This window comes from Eptesicus fuscus, chromosome 3, assembly GCF_027574615.1.
Source record: "Eptesicus fuscus isolate TK198812 chromosome 3, DD_ASM_mEF_20220401, whole genome shotgun sequence".
NCBI lineage: Eukaryota > Metazoa > Chordata > Mammalia > Chiroptera > Vespertilionidae > Eptesicus > Eptesicus fuscus.
In genome coordinates, this window is record NC_072475.1 from 21,238,281 (window position 1) to 21,248,961 (window position 10,681).

The window sequence follows — 10,681 nt, forward strand, 5'->3', positions numbered from 1 at the left end:
TATGAATAAAGATGCTTGTGCCTTTTGGAAAATAAAGTCTATTGAGATTATTTCTATTCTAAAAGTAATATTCATTAGAGAACATTCTCAGTATAGAATATACAAGGAATTGAAGAAAATCACCCATTATACCAACATTTAGTCTCTGTGACATGTTTAGTATGTTTCTTTTCTTTTTTCTACACATTAAATATTTTTTTTACAGTTATGACTACTTTTTGTAAATACTTTTACCTGTTTTTTTCTCCATTAGACAGGAATATAACATAATCAGTTTCCCACTTTATTTTCGAGTCCTTATAAAGGTTATTTTTAATGGTTGCATTACACAACTTAATTAATGAGGCCCCTACCGTCGAACATTTGTATTAATTTCTAATTTTCTATGATTATCAGGAACTCTGCCTCTAACACATTTACCTTTCATGCCTTTACATTTTTCACAACATTTAATTTAATAGATTAAGCAATATGAATGTTTTTGAGGCTATTGATTTAATTTGCTAAATTGCTTTCTAAGTTGGGTCCCAGTCGTCTTTGTGATAAGCATAGGCTTTGTTATAAGCACAGGCCATGCATCCTGGCTCCATGGGCTGGAGTAAGACCCTTAAGGGTCCTCACCAAAGATAAGGGAGCCACCTGCTCTCCTCAACAGGTAGCTCAAATACAACATTTAGCCGAAAACATGTTGCAAGGAAGGCTAATGAATAGATATTTCCCTGTGATAACTACTTTAATGCTTTTTGTTTCATATCAAATTTCAAACTCTATTTTCTTCTGTTTGTTGGTGCTCCTATTTCACTAGTCTTGACACTTGCTTGGTTCACTTGCAGAGTGGTAGGATCGCAGAGAATCACCCTTCGTGCCTGCAAGAACTCAGCAAGTTCCATGGGTCTCTGTAAACTTTCTCTTTAAACTGGAGACGGCAGTATCTATTTAGCTGGCTTGTCTTAAGGGTTAAGTCAGTTTGTTTGCTCTGCGTAGTGTTTGTCATGTCGTAAGCATGCAATAAGCGATGGCTGCTGCTGTTATTTTTAAAGAGCTATGATAGTTTGCATTCTTAAATACCAGCAAAATATGACAGTGCTTACCATTAACAAGTCTTCAACCACGTAGTCGTTTTAAAAAAATGGGGCCTCAATCTTGTTTAATCTTTACTTGGCTTGCTAATGAGTTTGAACTTTTTTTTCATGTGTGTGTTAATAGGTTACATTCTCATTTAGAATTATGTGTAGGGGTTCAAATCTTAGTTCTTTCACTCATTTTCTCTGTGACAAGGCCTTTGGTGCCAAGCCAGGGAACACCCAGACTCAATGGGATCAAATAATAAGGAAATGTGCCGTCTCCCATAAGATGGAGCTCCAACTAGAGCCACTCCAGCAGGGGCAAGTATGATTAGGATTTGGCCTTCCCCACCCCTTCCCCAGAAGACTTGTTTCTGTCCCACCTCTAATGATCATGAGATGAACATAGCATTTTTAAGTATCTCATTCACACATGACTCCCAAAACACAGCTGAATTAGCTTCTGACTTCTCATTGGGAAAGAACTTTCTCGTCTATAAAACAGTGGCAATTAATAAAAAGATCGATACATTTAGCCCTAGCTAGTTTGGCTCAGTGGATAGAGCATCGACCCTTGGAGTGAAGGTTCCCAAGTTCTACTCCAGTCAAGGGCACAGACCTCAGTGGCAGGCTTGATCCCTGGCCCTGGTTGGGATGCATTAGAAGGGAATCAGTTGATGTGTCTCTCTCACATCAATGTTACTCTCTCTCTCTTTGTCTCTCCCCCTCCCTTTCACTCTCTATCAAAATCAATGAAAAAATATCCTCGGGTGAGGATTTTCTTAAAAAAAGAAGATCAATACATTTAAATTCACTAACATTGTTAATTTCTTTAGGTTTTTTATTGCATTAGGTATTGTGTGTTTAAATGCAAATTAAGAGCATCACAGCAAATTATCACTGCACATCTAATAGAATGGCTAAAATACAAAAAGCAAACAAACAAAACGGCAGTACAAAGGGTCAACAAAGATGTGGAGCAGATGATTAAATATTCATGAAATCCTGGTAGGAATATAAAACAGCAGAGCAGAAAAACAAAAAAAAGAACTGTCTGTTATGAGAGGGAAAAATTATTTCCCCACATTCATGGGGGTGATTTCTCCCTTCCTTCTGATCAGCCAGAATGTGGCACATGTCCATTTCCAAAGCTAATCACTGGCAAGAGGGATGAGACCATACCTTCAATAACTGAGACCCTTGAGGACCCATCTTCTGGACCTGGGGTGGGAGCCAGGCTCCCCTAGGCACTGGGCTGTGAAGGATGGGTGAGTGGTTACCTGAAGGAAATCAAGGTGATTATGAACTTGGAGGATGGGGCTGGAAGGGAACAGATGTCTGAGAGCAAAAATAACACTTGCCCATCAGGTGAGTGACTAGGCAAGACCCTTCATACCTCTGATTCTCAGTTTCTCCCTGTGCCAACTGGGGATGTCTACCTTAAATGAACGTTTGCAAAGTATCTGGCATAGATCTGGCTTGGGCGCTCAGAAATTGTATTTCTGCTGATTTCAATTTATCTGCATGTGCATTTTATAAAATACGTTGTCTTTCACAATGAGGCAATCACTTTGTAATTACATTGGGGATATATTCATTGGGGGAGTAAGACACCTATAGAAATTTGCATTGATTATCTGGTCAAGTACACTTAACCTTTTCTTTTTAAAAATTTCCTTCTAACACTTCTAAGCTTAGAAAGTACCCCCACTTTACTATCAAATACGAAGTCTCATTTTTCCTTCTAGACTTTTTTTGACGGGATTTGTTGCATTGGGCTCTCTTTAATCCCTGTTAGATTTGGTATGGTGTTGAATGTAAGAAGAGGATCTATATTGATTTCTTTCCTAAACCAATTGTTTCACTATCATTTATTAAATAATGCTTCCCACCTCGATTGTGATGCCTCTGTTACAACAGATTATATTCTTATAAAATTGGAAGAGACAAGGAATACCTCTCCTCATGTAACACAGAGGAGTAGGAAAGAAGCACCCCAACACCGACCCCCCTACACACACTGCATGCATGAGTTTAAGAACTGACAGTGGCATAACATTCAGTCTTTCCACCTGGCTAACTGCCCTTCCTCTCAAATCTTCATTTAGCACATTCAATTGACTTTCTCTAGTTTCACTCAGATAAAGTCCTCACATTTATCTGAGACAAAAGAGGAGACTGAATCACACCATAACAAACTGTGCCACCCCCAAACTAAAAAAAAATGTTAAAAAATTCTGGTCACAAACTGTGCTCCAAGCAACATCTGGGCAATGACAGAACCGTGGTGGACTTTGGATTTTGTTTTCCTGCCTTGCAAATGAGCTCTGCAGGACTATGCAACATGGGCTTGCCAGCAAAACTCACACAACTTCATTCACCACTGATGCTGTTGTTGTTTTTTTCTTTCAAGACTAAGTATGTCTCTACAAGATGAAGTAAGAAAATCTGGAAATTTAAAATTAGATTAGTTTGCAATTACTGGCATTTTTCTTCTGGTGTAAGGTCGCTCTGCCCTTGCGGGCCTGTGCTAGGGAAGTGACACATTTCTTTCTCCATCCCACACTTCTGCTTTTTTTTCATGCAATAAAAAGCAAATCTTCAACATTTCCAGTGCTCAGTGCATGTGGCAAATGTTTTTATCCTCATTTTAACTTTGAATTTGAAGTAACGCAATGTAAAAGGTAGACTGCCAGACCACTGGTGTGCCAGGCCGTTTCTATGTGGAAAACAAAATCCTGTCCTTGCAGAAATAATTAGCTGACTCCTCAAGTCTCCGCAGCGTTAGGCTGCCTGCTGCTTTGGTTTGTGTCATGCTTTTCAGTTTTTAAACCGGTGACAATACTACACAAAAGAAGGCTCTCATAGCTAGTAAGGGCTTACTGTAGAGACTCTGCGTGCTGAACACCAATACCATTATTATTTCCACTTAACCTATGAGCAAAACCAACCGCAGTAACTTGACTGATAAGTGGCAAAGCCAAGATCAGAAGCCAGGTTTATCTAAGTCTAAAACAAGCTGTTAACGGTTCCCAACCCAGGACAGTGTAGACTGGAAGTATAAATATATGTCTCTGGGGACCATCATGGTATCTGTCTCATGGGTCATTGTAAGAATTAAATAGTTAACTTATACATGACACTTAGAACTTTGCCTAGATTATGCTATGAGAGAGTTAGCTATTACTCGTTTTAAAAATAATAGTTTATTAAAACAGTAGAGCCCAGTGCATGAATTCGTGCATGGGTGGGGTTCCTCAGCCTGGCCAGCAATCAGGGTGATCGAGGCATCTCGCCCAGTCTCTATGGGATCCAGCCAGCCAGGAGGAGGGACTGTAGGAGGTTGTCTGGCCGTGGGAGGTTGGCTGTGGGAGTGCACTGACCAGCAGGGGGCAGCTCCTGTGTTCAGTGTCTGCCTCCTGGTGGTCAGTGCACGTCATAGTGACGGTTAACAGGTCATTAGGTTGACCGGTCCTAATGGTTGCTTAGGCTTTTATATATATAGATAATTCACATACTACAATCCAAACATTTAAAGTGAATCATTTCATGGTTTTTAGTGTATTCAGAGTCATATAACCATCTCTACAATCACTTTTAGAACACTTCATCACTTCAAAAGAAATCCAGCACCCATTAGCAATCACATGCCAATCTCACCCCATCTCCAGCCATAGGCAACTCCTGGTTTACTTTCTGATCCTATAGATTGATAAGAATCTATTAAATAGCTCTAGCCGGTTTGGCTCAGTGGATAGAGCCGACGCTGAAAGGTCCCGGGTTTGATTCCGGTCAAGGGCACATGCTTGGGTTTCGGGCTCAATCCCCAGTGAGGGGAATGCAGGAGGCAGCCAATCAATGATTCTCTCTCATCATTGATGTTTCTATCTCTCTCTCCCTTTCCCTTCCTCTCTGAAATCAATAAAAATATATTTTAAAAAAAGAATCTAGTGCTTACAGCTCTTTTTGAATTTGTCCATCAGGTCTTCCGGCTCGCACCGGAAGGCCCACCCCAAAAAAAAAAAAAAAAAAAGAATCTATTAAATATATATCAACTATTCTGGAGATTTCATGTAAATGGAATAATAGAATATATGCCCTTTTGTTTTCTGCTTCTTTCACTTACTGTAGTGATTCAATGTTCCTACATGTTGTAGCACACATCAATATTTCATTTCTTTTTATTGCCAAATAATATTGCATTGTATAGATATACCACATTTTATTTAGCCATCGATCAATTGATGGGTATTTGGGATGTTTCTACTTTTTGGCTGTTATGAATAACAATGCAATGAATACCTGTGTACACATTTTTTGTGGACATATGTTTCTATCTCTCTTGGGAATTTAACTAGGAGTGGAATTGTAGCTATCACTTGGCACTGCCTCTCTTAATGTGCATAAATCTCTGAATATTCAGGCACCTTCTCACAGATAAACACATACCTTAGTGTTTTTGTTCGAAATGACCTAATGAAGTAAGTATCCTTCCTAATTCACATCACAAATGAAGAAACTGAGACTGGGAGATTTGCCTTATTGCTTCTTGGTCTGCGGCTCTGGCCATGATACATTCCAGTTTTTAGCCAGCTCTCCCCTCCCCTCTGCCTCTTGCCAAGACTTTGGATTTGGGCTTCTTGCCAGGAAGCCTTTCTTGGACCCTATGCTGGGCCAGGTGCCATGCTCTGTGCTTCTGTGATGTCCTGGGTGTTGCTTTATCATTGCCCTGGTCACAGTTCTATACACTATACTCATCACAACCTAGGGGAAGGGTACTGCCTTTCTCAACTTTGTCTTCCATGCCAAACACAAGGCCTGGCACATAACTGTTGCTGTATAGATGTTGATGGACATTAAAAAGGAAGGGAGGGCCCAGCCAGCGTGGTTCAGTGGTTGAGCGTCGACACGTGCGTGAACCAGGAGGTCACGTTTCGATTCCATGTCAGGGCACATGCCCAGGTTTTGGGCTGGATCCCTGTTGGGGACATTGCAGGAGGTAGATGAACAATGATTCTCTCTCACTGATGTTTCGATCTCTCTCTCCCTCCCTATTCCTCTCTCTGAAATTAATGAAAAAAATTTTTTTAAAGAAGGGAGGCCGGAAGAAATTTGGCCCAGATACCTGCTAGAAAGTGGTCTATCAAACTAGTAAAATCTTTTTCATCACATCACACAGCCTCAGTTTGAATTGAAAAAACAGAATAAAAACAGAGAGTGATTATTCAGATCAGAAAAAGAATTTTCACTTTATTAAATCACTTAGCACAACTTTATTATAGTGAGTCACCTGGAGAGTGTTGCCCAAAAGATATTGTGTGTGCCATAAGGATTCTCAGGATGCTGTTAGAGGTGCATGAAGAACATTTTATTTTATTTATTATTATTATTTTTAAATATATTTTATTGATTTTTTACAGAGAGGAAGGGAGAGGGATAGAGAGTTAGAAATATTGAGAGAGAAACATTGATCAGCTGCCTCCTGCACACCCGCTACTGGGGATGTGCCCGCAACCAAGGTACATGCCCTTGACCAGAATCGAACCTGGGACCCTTCAGTCTGCAGGCCGACGCTCTATCCACTGAGCCAAACCGGTTAAGGCCATGAAGAACATTTTAAACATAATACTTCAGAATTTATTTCTAAGTGTATTAGAAATAAATAAAACTAGGATATCAAACCCATTACATCATTGTTTAGGAGTAGACCGCCTCCCCAAATTTTTTTTAATTAAGATTGTTCAAAATATGTATTAAGTAATTAATGGTGGAGATTGAAAATAGATATAGCAAATATAGTTTAAATGGTACCAAAAATAATTCAAGTTTCTGAATACTAACTAATGATATTTAAAATATGGAAAGTTTAAAGTACAAAGCTCACTTTTTAAAGCCATGCTTAAGCCACCCGCTCTATGGTGATTTGTTAGAGCAGCCTGAATGGACTAAGCCAGTAGATCCGGGGAGGGGTCTGAGGTCCCGCCTTTCTGATAAGCACCCAGGGGTGCTGACACTGCCGACCGCAGGCCACACTCGGAGCAGCAAGGTTACAGAGCATAAATGAAAGGCTAAAGTTAACAGCAATAATGCTACCTACCACCTCTTCATTCTGCTATGCACCGGGTACTCTTCTAGGTGTTTTATAGATGTTAAACTTATTCACACTAACAAAAATCCTACCAAGTAGTTACTGACATCTCCACCTTACAAGTGAAAATTTAAAAATCAGAATTGCCTCAACTTTTCATCACAACTCTTTCTCCTCCCAAAGTAAGAACATGGGCAGAATGGAAGTAATAATATCATTGTCTGTATTTTCATCCTATCTAATAAAAGAGTAATATGCAAATTGACCATCACTTTAACACACAAGATGGCTGCCCCCATGTGGTCAAAGATGACTGCTCTCATGTGGACACAAGATGGCCACTACAAGATGGCCAGCAGGGGAGGACAGTTGGGAGGGACCAGGCCTGCAGGGGAGGGCAGTTAGGGGTGACCAGGCCTGTAGAGGAGGGCAGTTAGGGGTGACCAGGCCAACAGAGGAGGGCAGTTGGGGGCGACTAGGCCTGCAGGGAAAGGCAGTTAGGGGTGACCAGGCCTGCAGGGGAGGGCAGTTAGGGGTGACCAGGCTGGCAGGAGAGGGCAGTTAGGCATCAATCAGGCTGACAGGAGAGTGGTTAGGGGGTGATCAGGCTGGCAGGCAGAAGCGGTTAGGGGCAATCAGGAAGGCAGGCAGGCGAGCAATTGGGAGCCAGCAGTCCTGGATTGTGAGAGGGATGTCCGACTGCCCATTTAGGCCGGATCCTACCGGGATCGGGCCTAAACGGGCAGTTGGACATCCCTCGAGGGGTCCCAGATTGGAGAGGGTGCAGGCTGGGCTGAGGGACACCCCCCCTGGCAGAAATTTCGTGCACCAGGCCTCTAGTTATTACTATAAAATAAAAGAAATCAAGCTAGGAGGGCTTAAATCATTGCGTTGGCTTTGGCCAGTGTGGGTTTTTAGCATGTGTTCCATTCACTTATCCTCCCTATGGCTTCATTGTGGGTCGGAAAGTAATCTGGTCCAGGGATCAAAGCCCCACATTCAAAACAAAACAGCTCTGGGCAAGGGATGCATTTCCCTCTGATGGTTCTTGATGGAGGGGGAAAAATCACCTACTAAAACCTGATTTGGAGCTTTAAAAAAATTCTTAAATATCAATTACTTATGATTAGAAAAAGACACACATACATACACACACATGTACACACATACACATATGCGTGCTAATGTGTCCAACAGTTTCAGCTGTTTGTAGGGGAGTTATGCTGTCTCTAGTTAACTACTAATTCATTTTCATGTAGGTGCTTTGGGAGTTAAATACTTGACACTCATATAATTTATTTATTTTTTTGTAAAGATTGCAAAGTGCTTCATTAAGAATAAATCCAAGAAAAAAATAAAACCTAGTTTCTTTTCAGAGGGTCCTAGGGCTCTTGGTAGTTGAGGGGAAGGGAAGATAGTCTACTGCCAGTCACAGGCCATTAAGGTATCTTTTTACAAAAGCCTTCACAAGGGAACTTTATTCCCTACCTGGCTAAACAGCAGAGTCCAAAAACATGAGGGTCGGGGCTCAATCTGGCCTGCTCTATTGGCACTGTCTCTGTAAGTCCAGCTACCAGGCTTCTCTTGAAAAATGGGAAACCTGGCCACACAGGACCCAGATTCCTGCATTAGCTTTAGCTGCTTGTAGCAGAGGAGTGTATGTTCCTCTTGACTGTCCCAGCAAATTTCACTCACATCTGTTATCTGCCTGACCCTGTCTGTAGGCTCCTGAATTTGGAAACCCCGTTTATAAACAGCTAACATTTGCTCATCATTATCCTGGGGAAATTCTGGCCAAGTATGCTGGAACACTGAAAACAGTGTCCTTTTAGCAAGTGAAAGCAGCTGGTTCACACAAGAATTACTGATTGAGTTTGTGGTGTGCCCTGCTTCATATTGCTCAGGTATGCAAGGGACAGATCCCCCCGTGTTCCTCCCTGTAACGCAGCTGGTCTTTAGCCGGAATACTCTTGGCTCATTTCCTGTGAGGCTCATATGAAGAGCTAGAAGGGAGTCTAGAGGTGACCCAGTAATTTTCCCATCCAGGCTGCTGGTTAGTAGGAGGTGAATTTCCTGAGGGTCATAAGACACAGGAGGATGAATGAAGATTTTCATGTATGGTGGGGAGAGATGATATCCAGATAACTGAATTACTCTTTTTTTTTTAAAAAAAAGAATATACTTTCTCATGCTCAATATAGAGGGTGGAGAACATTGCAGTCATCTGAGCTTTTAGTTACCTACTAGGTATTTATTAAGCACCAACTGTGTGCTGCACACTGTGCTAAACTGGAGACATGATGAATGAGACCGGGTGCCCTGCCCTGGAGAAGTTTAGTCAAGAGATAGAATCTAAATATTTATCCCCCAAATAGCTACCTGAGAACTGATGGGTGTAGAGGAGCAGCCACTTACTCAGGTGCTGCCCACTGTTGGTAGGAGGAACCCTGGCCCAGTGTTGGTGGAACATCCCAGGGTTTGTGAGAGAAGCCAGAAATTGGGATTTTTTAAAAAAGTAATACTTTCTTTTTTGAGAGTTAGGGTTCACAAATATTTTTAAACTCAGTGTAGATCATCAAAAATGGGTTTGCAGGCAGATTTCAAGTAGGGGTCCCCAGACTGTGACCTCTGAAGCCAGGGGACCTGACACCCCATGCCTCATTGTGTTTCACAGGGAAGCTTACCAAGAACTGGCAACCTGGAATTTGCCTTTTCCAGGAAGTCTCTTTGAGTCCTTCATGTTTTTGAAAATCTGACACAATAATAGTATTCAGACTTCCTACATATTCTCTCTTTCTCTCCCCTTCCCTTTCTCTATGTAAAAATAATTATTTTCATTAAGAGAGCGGAACTTGAACACATTCATCAACACAAGTTACTCTTATAAAATAACCTTTGAAAGATATAAATGGTTACAATATCACTTAGTTCTTCTGATGCTAATCCTGTACTAACTTTCCATATCCGCATCTTTCTGGCTTGGAATCACACCCTTTTCTGAGCCCTTGCCCTTCACTTCTGGGCTGGTCTTGAGCTAAAGAGCCCTTGAGTGGCTTAATCATTCAATGGCTACAAAGACTTCATTCTCTGCCATTCACAGGTGTTCTTATTTGCCCTGCTAGATTGTGTAGGCTAATTACATGAACGATTTTGTTTTGATTTTCCATCTCTCTCTGTCCTCAGAGCTGCTTTTTTTTTTTTTTTTATCCAACTGCAGCTAAAAAGAAACAAGATAAAATTGAGAGTGTAAAGAGCCCCTTGTTTTGCTTTTATTCATGGAAGATATTTTCATTCTATAATTATTTTACTGCAGCTTCTCTCCTCATTAAGACCTAATTTATGCACAATAAGTAGAATTAATTTTAATTAGTAGTCTTGGATTGTGAAATTTCCTTAGCAACGTCCCAGAAGAGGCCTCGGCTTTCATAATGTTTCAGATTTCCTGCTTTTCTAGAACAGTATTCCAAACAGCACAAACAAACCAGATATACAAACCAGTTACCCTAACACAATATATTTATTTAAAACA

The 10,681-nt window shown here is 41.0% G+C and overlaps 1 non-coding gene across 1 annotated transcript; it reads left to right on the forward strand.

The window, feature by feature from the left end:
• The first annotated feature begins 5,012 nt into the window (after positions 1 to 5,012).
• On the forward strand, positions 5,013 to 5,075 carry LOC129148627 (U7 small nuclear RNA). The gene has a single exon (XR_008555629.1). It is a non-coding gene; the product is annotated as a U7 small nuclear RNA (small nuclear RNA).
• The last annotated feature ends 5,606 nt before the right edge of the window (positions 5,076 to 10,681 follow it).